The 24,814-nt window shown below is 28.1% G+C and overlaps 1 protein-coding gene across 1 annotated transcript in view; it reads left to right on the forward strand.

Moving 5' to 3' along the window:
- Nucleotides 1-767: 767 nt before the first annotated feature.
- The window catches only part of LOC107446892 (major facilitator superfamily domain-containing protein 6), a 44,543-nt gene continuing 20,496 nt past the window's right edge, over nucleotides 768-24,814 (forward strand). The window contains exon 1 of the mRNA XM_016061672.4: nucleotides 768-912. The gene's annotated coding sequence lies outside the window, so the exon portion shown is untranslated. The remainder of the gene's footprint in view (nucleotides 913-24,814) is intronic.

Below are 24,814 nucleotides of genomic sequence, written 5' to 3' on the forward strand. Positions count from 1 at the left end.
ATTTGAATTCAAAAACAATTTGAGATTAATATCTTATAGATAGGAATTTTATTTCTGTAATATCATATCACAAGCATGAGTATTTTTAAAATGTATCCATATTTACTAATATACCTGTAAAAATATATATTACAAAATATTAATAATAAATATCGACATCAAATGGGATTGAAAAGTTGGGTTATTACCATTATGTTTAGAAAAATACCGCTGTCAGTTTTTATGATAGAATGCTAAAAAGACATTTTTAGAAAGGGAAAATAATTTGAATTCAAAAACAATTTGCGATTAATATCTTTTGGATAGGAATTTTATTTCTGTTATATCATATCATAAGCATGAGTATTTTTAAAATATATCCATATTTACTTATATACATGTAAAAATATATATAACAACATATTAATAATAAATATCGATATCAATTATGGATTAGAAATTAGGAGTATTACCATTATGTTCAGAAAAATATCGCGGTCAGTTTTTATGCTAAAAAGACATTTTCAGAAAGGGAAAATAATTTGAACTCAAAAACAATTTCAGATCTCATAGGAACTTTATATAGCATAAGCACGCATACATCTGATAATGAATCCATATTTAATTATACGCATACTATAAATATATATGATTCTCATTCGGTAATATTATGAACCGAATTGAGTGTAATAATTCAACGGTCATTGCGAAAGTTTCCCCATCGAGACGTCCAGCGAAAGAGGGTTGCCGCAAAAACGGAAAAGAAAATCTTTTTGCCGCCAAAAGTTATAGTTTCAATCAGAATCAAGTGTTGCGTGCGAGTGCATGGTTGTTGTGCATCTTCAATTTACTTTCCTTTTTTTTTTATGTGTCGCGTGGAATATTACTTCATGCTTGTGGATTATGGAAAGATTCTGATATAAGTTAACAAAGGTAATTATTCTTTTTCTCTTCGTTGCAATGTTAATTGCATTCTGAAGTATAGCAATTTAGTGTAGCTGTATTTTTTTAAAGTTTCTTATTGTGTGTTTTGTTGAATAAATAAACAAATGGATTAATTAAGTTAATAAGAAATTATATTAATAAGCAAATAAAATGAGTTTTTCTAAAACACAATATTTGCTCTATTGAAGATATCTTAGAGATAAACTTTTGTGTTACATACTATGTGCTATACTTTTGTGTTGTTGTTCTATATAGAACTGTACTTTTGTGCATTTTTAATTGTTCTATTAAAGAGATATTCTTTTTGGCCTTGGATAAAACAAAGCAGCCTAAATAAATCACAAATAATGGCCTAAAAATGGACATAGTGTGTACAGTTTCGGTTCTATAAACAAGATTCTTTTTTAGTGTAGCGCATAATAATAAAACAAAAAGGGCACACAAATGGACATACTATAGTTTCGGTTCTATAAACAAGAACTTTTCTCAGTGTTGAGGCACAAAAAATATATCAAAACTCATACTAAAAATATCCCATAAAAGATAGCATTTAAACAATTATGTAAATAACCTTGACGTCTCTTGCTAGTAGCTTTTGATGCGCCTCAATGAATTAAGTTTTTAAGAGTTTTGGTCATCAAATGCCTTACAACAAATTATCGGCGTTTAATTTTTTAATTAATTTATACAGAATTTATTTTTTCTCCCCCCGATTCCGTTTTTTTTCCTTTTTTTACCCTGATTATACACGTGAAAACAATGATTTTGTGGAAAATTCCTTTGATACATTCTTTATTTTTGTTTTCTTAAAAAGAATTTTCTGAAGAAATCAAATGTAAATTTTAAAATTTTACACAATTTGCAGGCTAATAATAATTTTACATTTCTTTGAATAGTATTTGATAGTTAAAAATGTCATATAAACTATTAGAACTATATTTTTTAGAATGCCTCTATATTTTTAGGATCAATAATTAGCATAAGAATAACCCCCTCTATGTTTTGAGGATCAAGATTTAGCATAGCGGTACCCAATTTTTTGCAGCACCCGAAGTGTCCGAGCATCTTTTGACGGAACCCCAAATACATAAATAAAATACATAAATAAAATTTATAAGCAGCCATAAACATGTTAAACAAATAAAGGCTGATAATTATTTTTATAATATTTTATTTTACAACTGTCGTTGAACAACCGACCCATTTTTCGGGTTTTCGACTACTAAAGTTCAACTTCGTAGTCTTGTAATTTTGAGCCCAATCCAGAAGATAAGGGAACTCCTGGATCAAGCATAGGGAGGAATTTGCCTCCGTGGAGGTCTCGATAGAACTAGCGCGCATTTGTGTTACATAGAGGAAAATCATGAAAACCTTCCACAGTTAGCTTGACGGCAAGGGGACCTAATGATTCGTCCATCTCTTAGGATATTTTTACGTCAGCTCTGTGGTCCGTGCGAGCAGGGTGGTGAAATTCGTATCTACCAGCCATCGCTGGGATTCGAGCCCGTTTCACCTTATTGGAAGGCGGGCGTTCTACCCCTGAGCTACCACAGATCAATTATATTTAAAGTGAAGACTGAATTTTTTTTTCAATAATCGTTCTTAAAGTAATAGGTTTTATTTTAAACAGTTGCATTCGCAGGAATGGGGTGGTATTTAGTCTAGTTCTCTGAATATGTTTTAGTGCATACATTCGCTAAAAATGAATAAAATAAGCTGTATTATAGTTTTTGACAAAGAACTCTAATAGACATTGAGAATAGTGAACAGAGAAACATACATAATTCGTTATTCTTGAATTCGGTCTGTTTGTTTTGAGTTCGACGAAAAATACTAATGCGGTTTTTTACAAATTATGCCACTTATCTTTTTTTTAAAGAAGTATTTTAATTAAATAATATCAAAATGGAGAAACTATCAAAGAAGTTATGGTTTATTGTTTTAATATAAATCTAATTAAAATTTTCAAAAATCGTTAATGATTTTAAACTCTAGGAAACCTTGCGAACCTTCCACTGAACCCCAGGGTTACGCGGAACACTGTTTGGGAACAGCTGAATTAGCATATATTTTAGGGTTAAAATGTTGAAATCTTTTACAGATAGATTAACTAGGGTGATTCGTTTAAGTGATAAAATTTTTTTTCATTTCTCAAACTACTTATAGATAGATAATCTGCTAAGTGCATAGATAATTTGCGCATTAGGCATTCGTTAAAGTGAAACTAAGATGTTTGCTGAAACAACGTTTCTGTACGTTTATATTAATATGTTATTTATTTATTTTTTGCTAACTAAAAAATCAAGTTACTACCGTTAATACTATCAAACAATCAACACCTTTGCTGATAGATTCAATCATCAATCACTTTAAAACCATTATGCAACGAATCAAACTGTTTAAAATAATGTAACTAAGGAAATTAACATAATTATTTAATCAGTATTTTTTAATATCTAAGGGATAATTAATAAATAAATCACACAATCTACACATTAGTTGACAGAAAGAAAGAAACTTTTGAATTTTCACGACACGGAAACAGTTAACGGGCCAACAACTTGCGTTAAATATGAAAAACCCTTGATTCGGCACTTTAACGGATCTCGCCTACCTGCAGATTAGCTAGGTAAGCATATTATCGGTGTTTGAGCTTTACCGGCAACATATATAAGTTGAGCTGACGTATACTGTAAAACACTCTAGATCAAATTGCGAAACAAAGTACCGGCACTTTGGGTGTGTGATCTCTAAAATTCATTTTAGCGCAATATCCATTTTTACCATAAAAACAAATTGCCGCAATTTTTACAGTAATATTTAAATTAGAGTGATTCAGTGATTTTACAGCAAATAATTCTGTAAAAATTAAGATATATCTAATTTTTTTCCGTAACATGTTTTGATAAAAATGAATTAAACGGTAAAAAGCACTCGCACCTGAATGCCGGTACTTTTTACCGTAATTTGATTATGAATGTTTTACAATGTAGCCTTAAGGTTGTATATTAGAACGTGACAATCTGGTCACTAGATCAAATATTATTTAAGTGATTTTTTTTAAAAATTTTGCCCTGTATACCTTTAATGCAAAACGATGCAGCAAAATAATTCCCGCCGGTAAAAGTGCAGCAAAATTTAAGCAGTAAATTTTGCATAAAAATTTATAGCTATGGCATTATTTAAAAATGATGTCATAAAAGCTACCGCTACATTATCTTAAAAGCTATTATCAACGGTTAAAGCTGTCGTTAAGGGGTATAATTAAGTTCAAGATCGCCTTAAATCAAGGGGAGCAAGTTCTCTAGAATAACAATAGTGGAAATGAGATAGTGTATTAAAAGTTAATTTCTAAGTGTTTCCTAAGGGAATAGTTTTTGTTTTATTATGATTCTGATATAATATAAATAGATAAAATTTAATTAACATCATATACAGCAATATATCATCGTGTAATATGATAACAAGCTATGTTATCACATACAGCAACATTGTATTGTTCAATGATATTTTTCCTACAACGGTCCTTGACTTCAAGATTAACGGAACTTGCTGTTTCTGCAATTGTTTTCCTTATGGGTTTGCTCATCGTATTCTTTGATAATATAAATTTTTTACTTATTTTGTCTGTTTGGTCTGCAGAATAACTAATAATCGAAATACATTGAGTTATGATTGGTGATGTTTTTTGGATGCTAGATAATTAGGTTTAGTCAATGATTATATTATTTCATTGTCTATTTTTCAAAGCAATACAATTTTATGCGATTCCTTCTGTGGTTTTAGTTAATGTTATGACTATTTTATAGGGACATATCCGAGCATTTTTATACTTTTTCTTTCTCCTGGTTATGAATTAATCAATTTAGATTTTCTCATGCGAAATGCCATCAACAAAGGAGTTAAAAATATCTCTCTTTCTGTTTATTTCGTTGCTTTAGATATAGTTAAAATCGTTAGTTTCGTTATTTTAGATTAGTTTCGTTATTCTAGATATATTTTCGTGATAGTAGTGATTGTAATTTGTAAGCAACAGCTTGTTCGTTTTTATAAATTTTAAACTATTTTACGAAAATTAAATGCATATCTCAGTTTAAATTGACAGTTTTTAAAAACGTAAATCCAAAAATTAATAGAGTAAAATAAACTTCAATTTTCTACAATTATCAATTTCTATACTTTATACGAAACGTATACATTGCTGAATAGAAATCCAATAGAAATTGCTGGATTTTGCGAGTTTCTACAAAGTTCTTCCACTGTAAGAAATTCCGGATCAAATTGCGGTATTAAGTACCGTTATTTTGGTTGTATTATCAGTAAAATTCATTTTTACCGTAAAATATAACACCATGATTTTCACAGTAATATTCAGTTAGAGTAGTTCAGATGGTTTTACGGTTATCGTTACTGTAAAAATTACGGTATATCAAATTTTTTGTTTCTTAACAGTTAAAATGGATTTTACGGTCAAAAGTACCGGCACTCAGAGAGCTATAATTTTTTTTACCGTTATTTGATCCAGAATTTTTTACAGTTTAGCCTTAAATATCGTAATTAATTAGTATAGATAATATTCTAAGGTACAAAATGAAACATAAAAACATACTTTCTTTGTATAAACAGAAATTTTTATCTTTTTTTTTGTTGTTGTTGACAATAATTTTAGACTTTGAGAATATGTAGGGGGGGGGGGTGCGTCGCAATCTGAAAAATAATGTTTCAGTGATTTATGTGGGAGAGCGATTGAAAGTTAGTGTACCCGTTATTATTAATTATTGTTTATTAAAGCTTTATACATTTGATAATAATTATAAAGTGTCCAAATATTTTAAAACTAAGTCAATATAACGTATCAATAATGGTACAAACTTCATGCTTTTATCACAAAATGCATAATTATTATACTTGAATTATTATACTCATTTACTGAAATAATAGACTTAAGTATAAATTTTGGTTGGTAATTGAACAAAATGAAAGCATTCACAAATTTATTTATCGTTAACTTAACAAATTGTACTTGCATAATGCACTGTGCCCTGTGCTCAATTAAGCAGTTTTTTCAATTACATGTTATTTTTTATTGTTAAATGTTAATAAGTGTAACAAATACTAAAATACAGCAAATAACATCAAATTTTTTTTAATATTAATTTTAAAATAGATCCACGGGTCATGAAACTGATTTAGAACAATGATAATGTTATTAAATCACCAGCTAAAATATTTTATACACCCTTTTATTGATTTTTTTTTCTGTATGTGGCAACACTGTGGATTTTAAGCAAATTAAAAAACTCGCTATCTCAAAATTATACCTGCCAATCGAAAGAAATAACGTTGACCCTGCGAAGTAAGATTAATTTGATAAGCCTACTCATCTGGTATTCATATTTTTGAATATCCTTTATTTCATCTATCAATCAAGACTTCATTCATTTAACAGACTGATGTTGTCGTAATATTTAGAATTTTTGAAGAAGGGACAGATAAATGAGTATCTTCGAAGTGAATAGAATGCGAGAAAGAGCCGTTGGGTATAAAACGAGGCAGAATAAAATAGAATAAAAAACAAAAACATTAGGTATAAATGTGTATTCTAAGAAGTCTGTTTTCATGATAAAATAACTTTTTAATTGTTTTCTTATAGTTTTAAATGTGAGTAAAATAACTTACGAGATATGGTATTTGATTGGCTACTTGCCTGAACTTGGTTACTGTAATACGAGTCCTTTGATTTAACTCATTTTAGTAGCATTAACTAACGTTTAATTCATCTAACTCTGTTTAATTTTAATGCTGATATTTTCAATTTCAATTATTTAACTGACGCATTTTATTACTCATACATACTCCATTGATACATTTCAAGTTTGTTCCGTTTAAATACTTATTCTTCAATACTGATTTTAATTTCAATACATTTCAATACTAATGCATACTCAATTGATGCATTTCAATTTTGTTCAGTTTTAAAACTGATAGTTTAATACTGATTTTAATTTTGTACTGATGCTTTAATACTGACTTTAATTTTAAGGCTGACATATTAATACTGATTTTAATTTCACAACTGATGCTTTAATACTGATTTTAATTTTAAGGCTGACATATTAATACTGATTTTAATTTCACAACTGATGCTTTAATACCGATTTTAATTTTAAAATTGATACTTTCATTTCCTTTTTAATTTTAAAACTGATATATTAATACTGATTTTAATTTTAAAACTAATATTTAAATACTGGTTTTAATTTTTAAACTGATACCTAATACTGATTTCAATTTTAAAACTGATACTTTAATACCCGATTTTAAATTTAAAACTGATACTTTGATGCTGATTTTAATTTTAGTACTAAATTTTAATATAATACTCATAATTCATAGCAAATGTCGAACATTTATAGCTGAAAATCTTCTCTGTGTAGTTGGCCAAACTGCAGACAGTCCAAATTTATTGCCAAATTTATATTAAAATTTATGAATACAGACGGAATACATTGTTGAAGGTAAAAAGTTGTAACAGAAGTTTTCTTTTACCATGATTGTTACCAAAATCAAAGCATTTTTGCAAATTTTCTTCACAGAAATTCAAAAAATGTGAGGAATTATTGATGAAGGAAGGAACGTTTTTTAATTTTGATTTTAATTTTAGTACTAAATTTTAATATAATACTCATAATTCATAATAAATGTCAACATTTATAGCTGAAAATCTTCTCTGTGTAATTGGCCAAACTGCAGACAATCCATATTTATTGCAAAATTTATATTAAAACTTATGAATACAGACGGAATATATTGTTGAAGGTAAAAAGTTGTAACAGAAGTCTTCTTTTACCATGATTGTTACCACTATGAAAGCATTTTGGTAAATTTTCTTAACAGAAATTCAAAAAATGTGAGGAATTATTGATGAAGGAAGGAACGTTTTTCTCTACTTCAATTGATTTGACGTAGTTATTGAGTCGCAACAAACAGATCTTTTTTGTCAGGTCGCTGATCTTTATTGTGTCCATCAAACTATAGAAGATGTTTTTCATCTCGCTTCTATGGTCAATAATAAGGAGTGTAGTTTGTGCAGTCAATAAGTAGGGGTGTCCTACAGGAAAAAAGGGAAGCTATTGCTCATGCAAAAAGGGGTGTGAGTCATGGAGAAAAGTGGGGGAATAATAATTTATAGAAAGAGCTCAGAAAAGTAGGATATCCAGACGTGACTTCGGAATCATTTATTTTCACAAGATTCTCTTCATATGCGAATTGAGGATATGCTTATATTTTGATTTATGTGTCCTTGCTAGCTCATTTCCTTTGGAACTTTCTCCTCTTTTAGGAAAAGGAGAATATTTATTTAGTATTTTTTAAAAGCATTTCGTATCATCATCATCATCAGTTTGAACTTTCTAAACAAGTTACTTTTGGAAAGCAAACCACAGAGTTTTATTTCGTTCTAAATAGAATTTAAACGATCATTTGTGTCAAATGTTTAATTTTCTGGACATTTTAATAAATATTTCATATTAATTAATTTATTTCCCTTATGGTAAAAAGTAATTTTCTTGCTCTTGGAAGGGGAAAATTTAATCTCTTTAATTTTCCTTTAATCTCTTTAATAAGGTTGTAATGAAGCTGTTTTAAAAATCAAGAGAATAATTACATAATCGTCTTTTATATTTAAGGTTTGATGTGATGCTGGTATTGCAAGATATTCATATCATTGTTTATTCATTCGTCAATGTAACGATTGTGAGGAATAAACAAATTTTTATTCAATCGAAACATGTTTTTCTGAATCAATCTGTCATACACTGTAAAAAATTCCGGATCAATTAACGGTAAAAAAAAAATCGGCATTCAGGGTGCTGGATCTTCCTATCATAAAATCTCTTTTTTACCGTTAAATTTCATGGCACAAAAAATCTGATATACCTTAATTTTTGCCGAATTATATGCTGTAAAATTACTGAAGCACTGTAATTAAATAAATATTACTGTGAAAATTATGGTATAAAATTTTACGGTAAAAATGGATTTTACAATAAAATGAATTTTTTGAATCCAGGAAGCCAATATTTTTTACTGTAATTTGATCTGGAATATTTTACAGTGTATTGAACAATTAATCAACAAAGTTAGGAAACATGTAGAAATAAATTAAAATTATGGAACTCAATTACAATTATGTAATTGGAGAAGCTTTGCCATCCAGAAACAATCTTAAAATTCTTATGAAAACATAATGAAAAACAAATACTAAATAGAAAATTTAAATTAAAATTTCAAATTATGTATCGTTAGTTTAATATAGGCAGTTCTGTTTCATGGAAGTTGAAGGTAGATTGATACAAATTTATGACAATTAAATAATAAAAAAATTTCGATTATAGTTTATTTAACTACTTTATTTCTCTTTTAAATACACTGACATCTTAATAGAAATCTAATTTATAAATATTTTTCTTGGCAAAAGTTCATTAAAGGTCATCATTTTTTAATTCTTGCATTCGTGAGTTTAGCATTAGTGTTACTCCATATTTTCTCGTTTTGCGTTTAAATCCATTTGAACTTAAATTAATTAATATAACCCTGCTGGGTACATCTAGAAGTATTTATTCCATTAGCAGTTCGTATTAATAGTGCATTTCGTGTCGTAATAAACTATAAAACTAATAACTAAATAAACTTTCGGTCTTATTATTTGAATTTTCAGCAACAACTTTCGCTTTCGCTGGAGAAATCATAGTAATTTAACCTTAAACGCTTTTATTGAATTAATAATTATTCGGTCAAGATAGTTCGAATCTTCTATATTAACCTCGTTAGAGTAAATGTCCTTGGGTAACTGGCAGTCACGAATGTCTCTGAATATGATGCTCATAATTTAATTATACCAATTAATTAGCAAGTCACGGTATAAACACTGAATTAAGAAATGTTGAATTCTTATAAACCAGCAGCTTCTGGTTCAAGGCGATTTGGGAGAGGCATAATCTAAAGGAATCGTTCGCAAGACAGCGCTAGAAACATCGTTACAAATCGAACATTAATAAAAACTTCTTTTATTTTGTTAATTTTTTTGGAAATTTTCTTTCCAAGTGATACATTGAAGGGGGAAATCATTGAATGCACAGTAAAAAGTTACGGGTTATATTACGGTAAGATATACCGGACTCACTGTGCCGGCATTTTTTACCGTAAAATCTATTTTTACTGTAACATGTTATGAAACAAACGATCTTAAATGCTCTAATTTTTACCATAAAATCACCGAATCACTTTAATTAAATAAATATTACTGTAAAAATTACGGCACAATATTTCACGGTAAAGATTAATATTATGGATGATGCAGCCAAAGTACCAGTACTTCATACCGTAATTTGATCCGGAATATTTAACAGTGTAAAGTTGTTAGTAATATTCGAATCTTGTAAAAGATTTTATGATTATTGAATAACTAGAAAGTCTACAAATAAAGAAGTGTAGAATCTTTTTTTTAATTAATCAGAATGCACAATTTTATAGATACTTTCAATAACTAAAATTAATATTTTCAGACCAACAGATCGTTGGCAGCAATTTCCTGTAATGAATATGAATATGAGAAAAATATAAGGCCTTGAATATTAGAAAAATGTAGGAATTCTCTTTGAATATGAGAAAAATATAAGGCCCCTTTTTTGTGAGAAAAAAATCAGAAAAAACAAGTCTTCAAAGTGTTTATTTTTGAAATTAACAACCAAGAGTGTAGTCAAAAGGTGGGAATCATTACAACGCTGTAGATTTTTAAAATTTCAAAAAAATATTCAACTAAATTTCCATATTATAATATTTGTGTTAGTGTTTATTTTCATATATGTTAACAGATCTTTCACAAGATGTTTTAAAAACATTTTTTTTTAATTCAATGAAAGTTAAATTCTATTTATCTTTAACATAATCAACTTTGAGTATTATTTTAAATAGGGGGAAATTTTGCTTATTCTTCATCCTTAGTACGAAATAAAACACCTTATTGTTTCTCCCCCCCCCCTATTATTTGCTAAGTAACAAAACGTTTATAACGTAAAATATAAAAGGAAACATGTTCGTTACATGTTTATGGTTGGTTGTTAGTACAAAGAATCAGCAGTTTTTCGAAAAGAGAAATCTAAGTTGGAAATCAAAAAGAGTGTTTTTAAACAAATTGTGCAGAAAAGTTGATTTTTACTGGCTGCTGCTGTAATTGTATCAACGGTAGTAAAGTGGTTTCAAGATTACTTTTAAGTGGTTTGATTTTAACCCCCTCCTCTTATAAAACAATTTTTCGCTGCGTCTCCGAGTGGGAATAAAATCAATTTTTGCTGCCAAAAATGGGAAAAATAAAGCATTTTAAAGAGCTAGTACTTTATTTTGTTTTTAAATAAATAATAATTTCAAAAAAATGCTGATAAATTTGACCTAAAATATATTGGAAAATTGAGTTATGTTTTTCTGAATGAAACAAACGTTAACAATGAATATTTATATGATGAAAATGAAGTACATATTTTATATTATAATGACCTTTTAATATATAAATGAAAAATGTTTTTTAATATTTTTTTTTAATTAACTACTTATTTGCATGTTTCTGAATTATAGAATCAAGCTTTACCTTATGGGTGAAAAAAAGCCTCACATTGCCTCGGTTAAATGAAAGTAATTTATATATCTTTAATATAGGTTCTTTAAGCGCAAAAAAATAAATAAATAAATAAATAGCTGTAATCTTTGCAAATTTGGATAAAATATCAATTTCCCTAATTAATACTAAATTTACAGCGAACAATTTTTACTACTTCATTTTTCATGCAAATGACTACATTATTAATAAAATTTATTAAAAAACCTTTTTCATATATTTATTAATAGGCAATTAACATAAAATTTATAAATAATTTTTATATAATTATTCATTTTTAAGGTTTGTTTTATTCAGATATACATAGCTCCATTTTCCAATATATTTTTAGATAAACTTATAATTTGTCAATTTCTATAATTTTTTTTCAAAGAATTGTAATATCTTAACTATATGAACAATTGCTGCATTTTGTATAATATTTTTTATTTATAGTTGCATTCATGTGTTAAAAGCACTTTTTACTGCTATTAAGATCACAAGAATAAATTTTTATAGCAATAAGTTGTGTATCAGAAATCGAATTGCAATAGATAAATCGCCAAAAGCTGCGACTCTTCCATGAATTTTTTTCGCCAGGTGGGATGTGTCGGTTCCACCTGGAATTTTCGAACTTCATCATAAATGGCAGGCTGCTAGTTTAAATCAACGTAAACAGGTTGTGCTGCGGTACCTTTGTAACTGACGAAGTTCTGCTCTTTTATGTTTCAAATATTTGCGTGGGCCATATGTTTTTTTTTCCACCTATAATTTTTCCTCCTTTGCATTTCGGAGAAAAAATTATCATTGTTTATTATAGCATTACGACAACCAATATTTTAACCGAAACTAACTTGACTTTTTACATGTATTGATATAAATTCTTAATATATATTTATTTGCTTTAAATTATTTGTCTGTAACTCGTTTGGAATCTTTGTAAGGGTTGGAAAGGTGGGATATTTGACCCTGAGATTCCTAGAGCAGGGATCTGTTTAGAAAAAATTTGGTATAATATATTTAATAAATCACACAAAATATATTTTCATAAAAATGGACCCTTAACAAAATATTTTAATTTAAAAACGAACTCTTCACAAAATAAATTATCTCTTAATCGGACCCTTCACAAATTTGTTTATCTTCATTATTGTTTTGTTAATCGAATAAACCCTTCCCAGGAAAGGGGGGGGGGGAGAGAGAGAAAGACAGATGCAAACGAACTAAGTTTTGTATTCAGCAGACGCTTCTTCCTTTATTCGTCCAAAATGAATATTCTGCTTTCAGCAGTATAGGCTAAATACAAAATATTTGTATGTTGTATCTCGAATATAGTAGCAGCAATCGCTGTTTATTTTTTAAAATTTAATTTTTTTTAATTATAATTTTACCGAGTTGAGCATAATCTTGTATGTTTTTTGCAATTAACGGACCCTATTTGCGCAAATTCACAAAAGCCGGATCCTGGTTGAAAGAATGTGACTTAACGTTTATTTTATACTAGGAGGCTTCGCTCCCTGCTCGCTGGCGCTCCCCAACCCCCGGAACTGCTTTCGCAATTCGATGCTCGCTTTGCTCGTTTATTGGATACGTTCTTAACGTCTAGCTTTTTTATACTTTTTTGAACACTGAAGTTCCGAAAACGTTTCACAGTAGAACATTCTAAACTTGTGCATTTCAATATTAATTTGAAATTGCAAACAGTTCACATATTTTTTTTAATCACACTATTATAAATTTCAGTTGTTGAGAAAAGTAACTGTTGTAAGTTTTGTTTTAAAGTCTTTCCCACCAGAGGGCTAAAACCATGTGTTGTAAAACAATATGAAATAGTACTGAACGCCGGATGTAAAGCATCGGCTTCGATGAAGATAGTTTTGTGAGAATTTTTTTGATAATTCGGTGAGAATTCACCCGATTAGACATATGATGCTCACTACGTGCTCTTGCGCGCCGAAGCTTATCAATTAAAACGTATTAGCGTTTTATATAATATAGATTAGCCATATGATGCTCAGCACGTGCTCTTGCGCGCCGAAGCCTATCAATTAAAAATGAAAACTGTTGCCAACGCGAGAAAAGAAATATCATCGGTTTTATTGATACATACGTATTAGCGTTTTATATAATACTTTAAATTAATTCAAGATAATGAAAAAATAACGAAAAATATGTTAGCATAAAAGGATTAAGACTATTACTGATGGTGTATATAATTTATAAAAGTTAAACCATGGTATAAAATTGAAGGAAAATAAGTAGAAAAAACATTAAGTTGTTCGTTTTGAAGTTCAAAAAAAAAAGTCATGTTTAACTCGATGACATGGGCGAAATTCTGAAGATCCTTCATTTTCTTAAGGGCACCGTAGAAAGATAATTTTTTAACAGGTCTCGCAAAATGTTTATCTTAGGACCCCACAAAAGCTAGCGACTGTTCCGATGTAGCTTTAAAAATATTTTGGGAAAAAATCTTCTGTTTTCCGTTCGATTTTTGAAATTATGCACTTTACTGCAATACACTATATTAATACACTGGAAAAATTTCGGGATCAAATTACAGTAAAGTACCGGCACTCAGGCCACAGGTACTTTTTAACGTAAACCATTTTTGTCAGGACATGTTCCGTACTCTGAGCCACCCCGGTTCTCGCTCATACTATAGTCTGTATCTGACCCCACGTGACTTCCACATCTGTGATGAGCTGAAACATAGATTTACAACAAATGACGAAATCAAAAACTGTTGTCTGAACAGTAGCTAGGTTTTTCACGAGTATCACAGGACCTGTATCACAATGGGACAAAAACAAATGTCTAAACAGTTGTTGACAATACTTTTCAGCTTCATTAAATACATTGAACGAAATTCGTCTTTTAACTCTTACATAACCCTTACCCGTCATTTAATGATTGTAGAATTTTTCAAGATGCCTGATATGAAACTAATAAAGTAGCCAACATTTTCACATTCTTTTTATAAAATTACTATACTTCATCGAAAACTTCAGACGATATTATTATCCGTTGAAGACATAATAGAGACATTTTACAGCTGTTTCGAACTACTTCTTTAAAAGAAACCTTATATTTAGTAGAATTTATCTAAGAATCATGTCTTCCCGTCTGCTTGAAAGGTGCTTTTATTGATGAAAGAAACACAAGGAAAACACCTAAACATATAATATGATTTTTATTTTCAGCACTATTTATTCAGGTTGTAGTTTAACCAATATATGCTTTTAAAAGGCCTTGCCATGTGATTCAGTCTGACTGTTACAGTTCCTATTTAATGGATCAGGTGGATTGTATCTGATCTTATATAAAATGACAATACCGAGTGAAGGAGAAATTTTTTACAAGTTATAACATATAAAATAAATTAGATAGCTAAATTTTGTTTCTTATACGTTTGCTGTTTTATTTCTATTTCGTCTTTTTCTTCGTAAATTACTTCTACACATTTTTTTAGCCTATACTTTGCGCGTTTTTAATTTATGTTTTTTTCCTTCTTTTTTTTACAAAGATAAAAGTTTATGGCATAATTAAAATTGCATGCAGCAATGTTATTTTCGATTTTATACTTGTTTTGTTTTAATAAGTCCAGGTTTTACAAGTAAACGTTTAGATCATATTATGAAAATAAACATTAAGATAAAATTAGGCAAAGCGAAAGGTTTAGACACTTTTTAAAGCTTTGTTCTTTTCTAAAATGTGGTTTTTCATTATGCATGGTAAATAAAATTTTCGTTGAATAAATAAGCTCCTTCTATAAAATTTTTTTATAATTGCTGGCAAAAATTGTTCCAATTCGGTTAAAATATTTTTGAATTAAATATCGTCTGCACTAATTAGCATATTTGATTTTACTAATTAGCTTCTCCAACCATTAAGATTGGATCCTAGAACGTGAAGATCCGTTCATTCGATCAAAAGTTATTCAAAGTATTCCTTTTTTTTGTGTTTGCAGTTTCTAATGGGCAGAGGCGTCGCCATCATTTATGAGGAATTATTTAACTCTCTCTAAACATCACGCATAAACTTGTTATAAATATAGCTTAACCTTACAAAAGTACATCGGAAGGCATAGAATCTATTTCAATAATAGTTCAATTTTTATTTTTAAAGTGTTTGTGAAGTTAAAAACGTATTTTCAAAGCAGTTTAATTTGGATTAATTAAAATCTTTTATTTTGAAATCACCTTATACTGCTTCTAAGAAATAAATTTGAATACATTATTTTAAAAAGTAAAATAAATAAATAAAATGATTTTGAAATATTCCGAAAAATGTTCTTAACAAATTAAAATGTGCATTTTATTATGGCAAAACAATTCTGTAGTTAAAACCCGTCAAAGCTCGTCTGTAATTTTGTGTGTAAAATTACGACCAGTAAAAACTATGAAGGCATGGCGCTGCATTTTATTTATCGTCAAGTCACGGCACGAATTAAAGCGTATCCATAAAACAAGGGAATTTTTCAAGCAGAAATAATCGTTCTCAGCTGTCTGGCTTCGAGAAAATGTGCACAGCCAGGGAAAATTTTTCATGCTACATATAATCCACCGTCATGATTCAGATCTTTAAATGAGTTATGATTTTTTATTAGAGGGAAATGCATTTGGTCTAGTCTTCAGAGCATTAGTTCCAGCTTTTTCGAACTTCAATCTGGTTGCTTGATTGCATAACAACTCTGTATCTAATAGTTCGAAAGGCAATGTCATTACAAATGTATTACTACTTTCATATTGTTCACATTAAATATGTTCCACTATTGTCTGTAGTCCAAGAGAAAACGATTAATGTCATTTTATTTAGTGGACGTCCGTGGTCAATTTTTGTAAATTAATTGAAAAATGGCATGTAATTTCTCATAGAAGCAATTTTAAATTTTATTTATATATTTTTATTACATTATAAAAGGACTAAACTTATTTATTTTTATTCGAATTCGTCTTTACTTATTTAAAATGTACCATAGAAGGGATGGCAAATTAAAATTTTAATCGTTTAAAATTGATTTCTTAATTTTTAGGATAGAGTTTCATTCTACTGCAAAATTCTAAATTTTATTTTAAAAGGAATAAACTCATCAATTTTCAATCGAAATCTTCCCAACATATTTAAAATATACCTTCTGTAGAATGGCAAAATGCATTTTTAATCATTTAAAATTTATTTTGTAATATTTAGGATGGAATATCATTATACTGCGAATTTCTAAATTTAATTATGAAATGACTAAACTAATCTGTTTTTAGTCGAATTTGTCTGTACTTATTTAAAATATACCTTTGGAGGGATGGCAAAATATATTTTTAAACATACATATATTTATATTTAAAATATATGTAAATTTTTTTAATGATTTTTTTTAAATTTAAAAATCATTCAAAATTAATTTCATGATATTTAGGATGAAATATCATTTACTGCTAAGTTTAATTATAAAATGACTAAACTTATCTATTTTAGTCGAGTTCTTCCCTAGATATTTGAAATATATCTTAGGAGGAATGGCGAAATACATTTATAATAATTTGAAATCAATTTCTTATTATAGAGTATTATTCATAGCAAGAGTCTTTCAAAGGACAAAAAATGAAGCTCTCGCTATGTTAAATTGATTTTAACAGAGCATACTGTTTTGAAACTTTTTTTAGACTTTTGTTTTCAAAATTTTAAATCAAAATGTGCTGAGTACAATCAATTGTTTTGAATCAAACATTTAGTATTGCAATACTGTCTTTTTTTATTTTTAGTATTTTAAAACAAACTTTTTTCCTTCTTTAAATTAACGACAATGGTACTAGATATGTAATTATTCTTTTACATTAAAATACACAAAAGCAACCATATTTTTTGAAAATGTTATAATCTAAGAGACCTTGAATGAATTTCCAGTCTAAAAAGTTGAAATAAATTCATATAATTTTATGAGAAAAGTCTAAAAAATAAATAAATTTAATATTACACTCTTTATCGTAAGAAGTTTTTTGAACAATTTTAAAACACACTTTTATCTTTCTTTAAGTCAACGACAACGAATTTGTATGTCTAACCATTATTTTTACGTAAAATACGCATAAGAAAGCATATGTTTCAAAACCCGAGAACTTAATGACTTATATAATAAATTACCATTTTGAAAGGTTTAACTTTATTCACAAAATTTTATGAGATAAGTCTTAAGTAAGTCTGCAATACCACACGCTTTTCTCATAAGCAATTTTTTATTTTTAGAATTTTAAAAAATCACACGTTTTATTTAAATTAATAACAACAGATCTGGATGTGTAACCATTCTTTTAAAGCGAAATGACGCATTCTTTTGAAGCTAAAACAAACATATTTCTTTGGGAAAAAAAATCTAAAACTTAACCTTAATGTTTTGTAAATATTTATCACGGATGCAGGCAAAACAACAAAAGCAATTAATTTTAAGAGGAAAGTTTATAATGCCACGCGTCTTTATTGTGAATAAATAACTCTATTATAGGTTCAAAAAACCCCTCGATGACGCTGAAGACTTCTAGGGGTGTCAGGGATTTCTAAAATAGGAAATACACAAGAAACAAACATATTTCTTTGGAAAAAAAAATCTAAAAATTAACCCAAACGTTTCGAAAATATTTATCACGGATGCAGACAAAACAACAAAAGCAATTAATTTTGCGAGGAAAGTCACCTCGCAAAATAATGCCACGCGTCTTTATCGTGAGGAAAGGGTTTTTAAATAACTATATTATAGGTTCAACCACCTCCTAGAGGACGCTGAAGACTTCTAGGGGTATCTGGGATTTCAACAGCATCAAATAAAACGTACAGAAGAAATTTTTTTTTATTGTACTTTAAGTATACTTCAAAATTAATATAAATATTTTTCATTTTGTATCAAAAATTAGTTGACCATGGTGCATAGCATTTTTAAAAAGTGCTTACTTTCGTTTCTTAAAAGCCATTAAAGGGGCTTTTTCATGGGGAGTTTTTTAAAAGTGCTCAATTTTCCCTTTTCGAAAATGAGATTTTTTTTCTTAACCACGTCAATTTTTGCCACGTATTATGCAAAAGGATGCTTTTATGAAAGGAGACTTTGTTCTACTCAACGTTTTCACAATTCATTCAACCACAATCTATTTCAGCGTACTATCGGCCCATAGCGTATGAAAGCGCCAATCATTTTACAGATTTGATGAAATATTGGCGAGTCCGAATGTGCGTATAGTGAGTTGGGTTCGGTGTGATTGTTGCACTCTCATGTGCCAACTCCGCTGCATTTTGCAAGATTTTCACAATTTCAAGATTCATTTTCCATTTTCAGAAATCGAACCGAAAAATCTCTCGATCATTTTTTAATGGCTAACATAATCAAGAAAAGAGTTCTTTGACAAAAACTAGTTATTTTTTCATGATCATGTTAAGTCCTTTAAATTAATTTGCATTTTGTTGATGTATATAGTGCTTGAAAGTATTTTTTAAGTGCTTAAAAAATACTTAAAAGATGCTTATTTTTTGTTGAAAGATTTGGCTTCGAACCCTCTTGACTCTTCATGTTATTAAACAAATTATTAATGCAGAAATTGATTGATTAAAAGGTTTTCTAAGCAGTTTTTTTAATGAAAACATTAATACTTGTTTGCTGTTCTTCACAAATAATTTTATCTCTTGGTAGTTCGTGGGAAATTTTTTCCTTTGTTAGAATTCAAGTTTTTATTTTTATTTTTGTTAAATTATTTCGATTTTTTTTTTAATGTTTATTTTATGGTTTGCGATTTTTATGATAATATATTTAAACGATATTTTACGATCTTCCTTGAAGGTTAGAGGTGAATCTTTCCCTTCAAGGAAGTTAAGTAATTTTTCCATATTATAGATATAGAGTAATGATGAGTTTTTTTCGTGGTCTACAACTTTAGAAAAAGCTTTTGTGACAAGCAATTTAAAAATTATTTTATTTATTTACTATTTTTTAATAGCCATACCTTTTAAGAGAGCTATTAGTAATAAAAGAAAATTAAAATCTGAGACCCTCTGTCGGTATTTCCATATTTCAAAGTCATTAGATTTTATTAACACTTCGCTAAATATATAGTTTGCAGATATGTCATAACGAGTAGAAGTATCATTAGTCAAAATGTTTATAATTGTATACTTTACAAGATACAACAATTCGTGCATCCATACATTTAATAGACACTGCATATAAATTAGATAATGACAACACGTCTTTATGTACATACTTTACTTTCTGCTAACTTTCATGTAGAGTGACCTGTAATTTACCCTTTACACTAATTCCCCTTACACTAAATTTTTAACATACACCACTAACCTCCCTTATTTTTTTTAAAATTTCTTTTTAAAAAAAAATGAGACTAAATTTTTATCATCAGCCTCAATTTTAATACAAACTTATATTAAACATTAAGATCTTTAGTTTTATTAGTTGTAAGATAATAATATTTTTTTTATTATTTAATTTACTTTTCAAAGTGATATGTTGGATTTAATGTATATCACTAACCCCGCTTATCAATAAAAAATATTATTTTTTCTCTTATTTCTGAAAAGTATTTAAACTTTAACTGTTAATAACTTTAACTATTAGTAACTGTCTCGTCCCGCTGTGAACTGCCCTTAAAGACACGGTTCCCAGTAGAAGTAAAGCATCTCTGGCTGTGGTCAGTTAGCGAGTGGGTGATCAATTAGATCAGCCTGCTTAGGGACCGAGGGTACGCGGTATCAGTCTTTTTAAAATTGTTCTACCATAAAATGCCCGACTTCGCTCGCATGTCTTCAGGTTACCAAAGCGGAGGAGGTGTCCCTTCTGTAGAAGATTAAAATTGTGATGGCATGTTTTCGGATCATCCTCAATAACTTTCTTAAAAATCATTGTAAAACAATTTCTTTTTTTTTTTTGTAATTATTTCACTTAGAATTCGTCTTCATACACTTTTATTTGAGAAGCCCTGTGGCATTCTTGTAAACTCAAAATAATGTCCATTCCGCTTTCCTTTGAACATAGCCCCTATTTCACATATGAATTAAATATAAACCTATACAATATATATATATACACCTGAATATCAGAGTTAAAAATATCTATTTGATTATTTAATTTACACTTCAAAGTGATACAGTGGATTCTTTTTTATTTAAACACTGATTTTAGATATGGGTTGTTTTATTAAAACGTTTTTCTATTTGAATTTATTGGTTAATAAGAATTTTCAGTAGATTAATGATAGGATAAAAAAACACATAAAATTAATAAACAATTTTGAAAAGGAAATGGAGAAATTTAAATTTTTTTTTCTTTAGAGGGAGATGTAGAAATTTTTGCCTTGCCAAGTGGGCGCTGTGATCCAAAATAGGTTGATAACCTTTTTTGGATTTTTTTGCATAATATTTTTTTTATGCGCTGTATGAAATAAAAATGCTGTTCTATGCATTTCTCGATCTAGAAACAATTATATTGCAATGAAACTTTAAAATTTTAGAATAAAGCATTTCATTTCTGTTTTTAGAATGAACCTGAAGCACCTAGAAATAAGTAGGAGGAGACATTATAGCTATGAAATCAATAATAATAATTTAAAACATGGCTTTATCAAACAATTTATTTTCATTCAAATACCCTAAATAAATATCAGATGAAAATATTTATAAAATGCGAGTTCTACCTTAATACAATGCGAATTGAATACTATTAGCTGCAGATGTTAAAGGTCAAATATCCTCTGAAATATTCCAATATTAATCAAACGTCAAATATCCTCTGAAATATTCAAATATTAATCAAAGGTCAAAAATTTCTCTAGAAATAATGACAGTTAATAAACATTCCTTAAAAGCTTAATCAGTATCTTAAAATGTGCATCCAACAATTCTTAGAAGAATTATTAAATGAGTTTTAAATGTTCCACCAACTTGAGAAAGTAGAGAAATTAAACATTTCATGATAATGAACGCATTTTCATGCGGTAATGTGTATTTCACCGATACTTCATTTATGGCCAACTATATGGGTGGCCATTTATTTAGCCATGCTTTATATTCCGTCCGCTTTTACTGTACTTACCTATTTTCAGCTGGAAAAAAAAGACATATTGTTGTGTTGAAAAATGTTATTGCGAAGAAACTATGGAAATTTAAAATAAAGAATTTCAATTCTGTTTCTCGAGAGTCTTTAGTTTTTAGAAATGAGTATCTGAAGACATTCTAATTATGATTTTAAAAATTTTTTTTTAAAAAAAATGACTTTATCAAGCTAATAATGAACATTATAAAGTCTGAGCTCAGCATTAATGATGATGGTTGAATTTTCCTAGTCGTTCGCGCTCCATTAGTTGAAAATGCCAGAGGTCAAGTTTTCTTTTCATTTCTCAAATAATAATGACAGTTAATAAGCTTTATTTTCAAAGCCTAATCAGTTTCTTGAATGAATGCACATCTAAAGAGTGCCTTTAAGTGTTCCATCAACTCGAGAAAGTAGAGAAATTACACATTTCCAGATAATGAAAGCATCTTTAAGTGTATTTTTCACTGATGCTTCATATATCGCCCACTTTTACTACCTGCTTGAAACTAAAGACATACAGCTAGAGAAAAAAAAGGCATATTGTTGTGGGCGATAGGATGGTTAAAGTGACAAGGACGGGTCACGGCTTGCCAAATGGGGTGTAGTTCTCAATGTTATGGTGGATTCATGCACCGTCAGTTGACCGTGAATTGAGGTGACAGCACCTCAATTACGACTTCCTGAGATTACACACCCACGCAAACCTACTCTTGCTTAATAATAATTACTCAGACTGTATAGTGTATTTTCCATGAAAGTGGCCGGATTGAGCTTCCTGTCTGAAGACCCCTCGATACGTTTTGTTTTTATACTTTGTATCTGTGTCCAGGTGTAGCCCGTCCAATGAATTATTAAAAGCAGTTTGATACATTCAATAACTAGACACATCCTGTCGAATTCATTGGATTTGGTCCGCTGCAGTTCATTTCAATGTTATCAACTGATTCCTCGATTCGTTATCAACTGATTCCTCGTTAGCTTTTTACAAAGTTTTAACTCTTTATCAATGCCTAAAGACGTTTTTACTTCACTTTGTTTTAGCTTTCATATTATTTTTACGAAACAAATATTTTATTTAGATATATAGAGTTTTATAAATTTAAAATAATCGCTTAAAATGTTCTCTATTTATTTATTTATTTATAAATTTTTGGAAAAAAATAAAACTATTTTTAAACTATAACAGTGAACATTTTTATATTTAATAAAATTCAATGTTTAGCTAACATTGTAATTTATATTATTTAAATTTTTTTTTTGGTCAATAATACTTTTTTTGCTGAATAAAAATAAATTACGCTATTATTATTTGTTTTTTATTTTTAAATAATGGATTTGAAAGACCTAAATTGTTCCATTTTTTGAATTAATACTGCTAGTAAAAATCGTAAGGTTCGATAGCTCAAACTTAACTGTCCACTAATTATATATATGGTACAGGCATATAGCATTACCTGTAAAATCCATCGTTTCTTATTCTTTTTCAGAATCCATTCGTTTTTTTTTTTCAAAAGAAAAAGAAACTATTAATAATTTTTAAAGGTGGTAAAATCTAAGGTCATATGTTTATTTATTATTTTCAACAAATGCAGTAACAAACCTTGCAGGATGCAGTTATCTATTTTCATAATAATTGATTCGTATAAAAAGAAAATCAAATCTGATTTTAAAAATTATAAATTTCAATCATTAATACAGTCATAAAATTATTAAATGGCAAGTTGAAGGATTATTTTAGCTTTCACATTATTTTTAAGAAACAAATATTTTATTCAGATATTTCAAGTTTTAATAAATTTAAAATAATCGGTTAAAATGTTCTCTATTTATTTATTTATTAATTCTTGGAAAAAAATAAAACTATTTTTAAACTATAACAGTGAACATTTTTATATTTAATAAAATTTAATGTTTAACTAACATTGTAATTTATATGTTGTTTTTTTTGGTCAAGAACACTTTTTTTGCTGAATAAAAATAAATTACACTATTATTATTTGTTATTTATTTTTAAATAATGGATTTGAAAGACCTAAATCGTTCCATTTTTTGAATTAATAATGCTAGTAAAAATCTTAAGATTCGATAGCTCAAACTTAACTGTCCACTAATTATATATATGGTACAGGCATATAACATTACTTGCAAAATCCATCGTTTCTTATTTTTTTTCAGAATTCATTCGTTTTTTTTTCAAAAGAAGAAGAAACTATTAATAATTTTTAAAGGTGGTAAAATCTAAGGTCATATGTTTATTTATTATTTTCAACAAATGCAGCAACAAACCTTGCAGGATGCAGTTATCTATTTTCATAATAATTGATTCGTATTAAAAGAAAATCAAATCTGATTTTAAAAATTATAAATTTCAATCATTAATAACAGTCATAAAATTATTAAATGGCGAGTTGAAGGATTATTCACTAAATTACTCTTGTATAAAAATGTTAAGTTGCATGCATATTCATTGAGTTTTCGTTTCGAGATTATTGAAACTCTGACTGTAAAATTATTTGATTAAAATGTTGTGAACTCGATTATAAATTTAATTAAATATTCGTATGAAGAATGACTATAATTATTATCTAATTAATATTGATTATCTTCTAATGCAACTGTACTATAAAAATTTTCTATATATTTGTCCCATAATATTTTATGGGTTGTTCAGTGTCCAATTATTATACTAGACAATTTATACAATTAACAAATTATACTAGACATTGTTAAAACTTTCCGTTCTAAACAATATAATTCTAAAATTAAAAATAAGTAGTATATTTTATATGTAGTATATTCAACGCCGATAATATTTACGATTAAAATGAATGTTATAAGCCTTGAATTAATTAGAAAATATAAAATTTATAATTGACAACTTTTTTAATTATTATTAATTTTATTCCTTTTAATATTACTTTTCTTGACCTTATTCCTCTTTTTATATTTCTATTGATAAAACCTTTTTATTTCTTTTTTTTCTTTCACTAACCAGACTTAACTTTTAACTAACCTCAAAATTTTATTCCACAGCCCCGGATAAGTCTGAAATTCTGTTTAAATGTTAATTTTTTTAAATGCTAATTTTTTACCAATTCCACAGCTCTGGATGAGTCTGAAATTCTGTGGAAACGTGATTTTTTTTTCTATTCCAACTCCAC

This window comes from Parasteatoda tepidariorum, chromosome 2 (assembly GCF_982258835.1).
Source record: "Parasteatoda tepidariorum strain Cologne lab strain chromosome 2, Ptep-v5.0, whole genome shotgun sequence".
Classification (NCBI taxonomy): domain Eukaryota; kingdom Metazoa; phylum Arthropoda; class Arachnida; order Araneae; family Theridiidae; genus Parasteatoda; species Parasteatoda tepidariorum.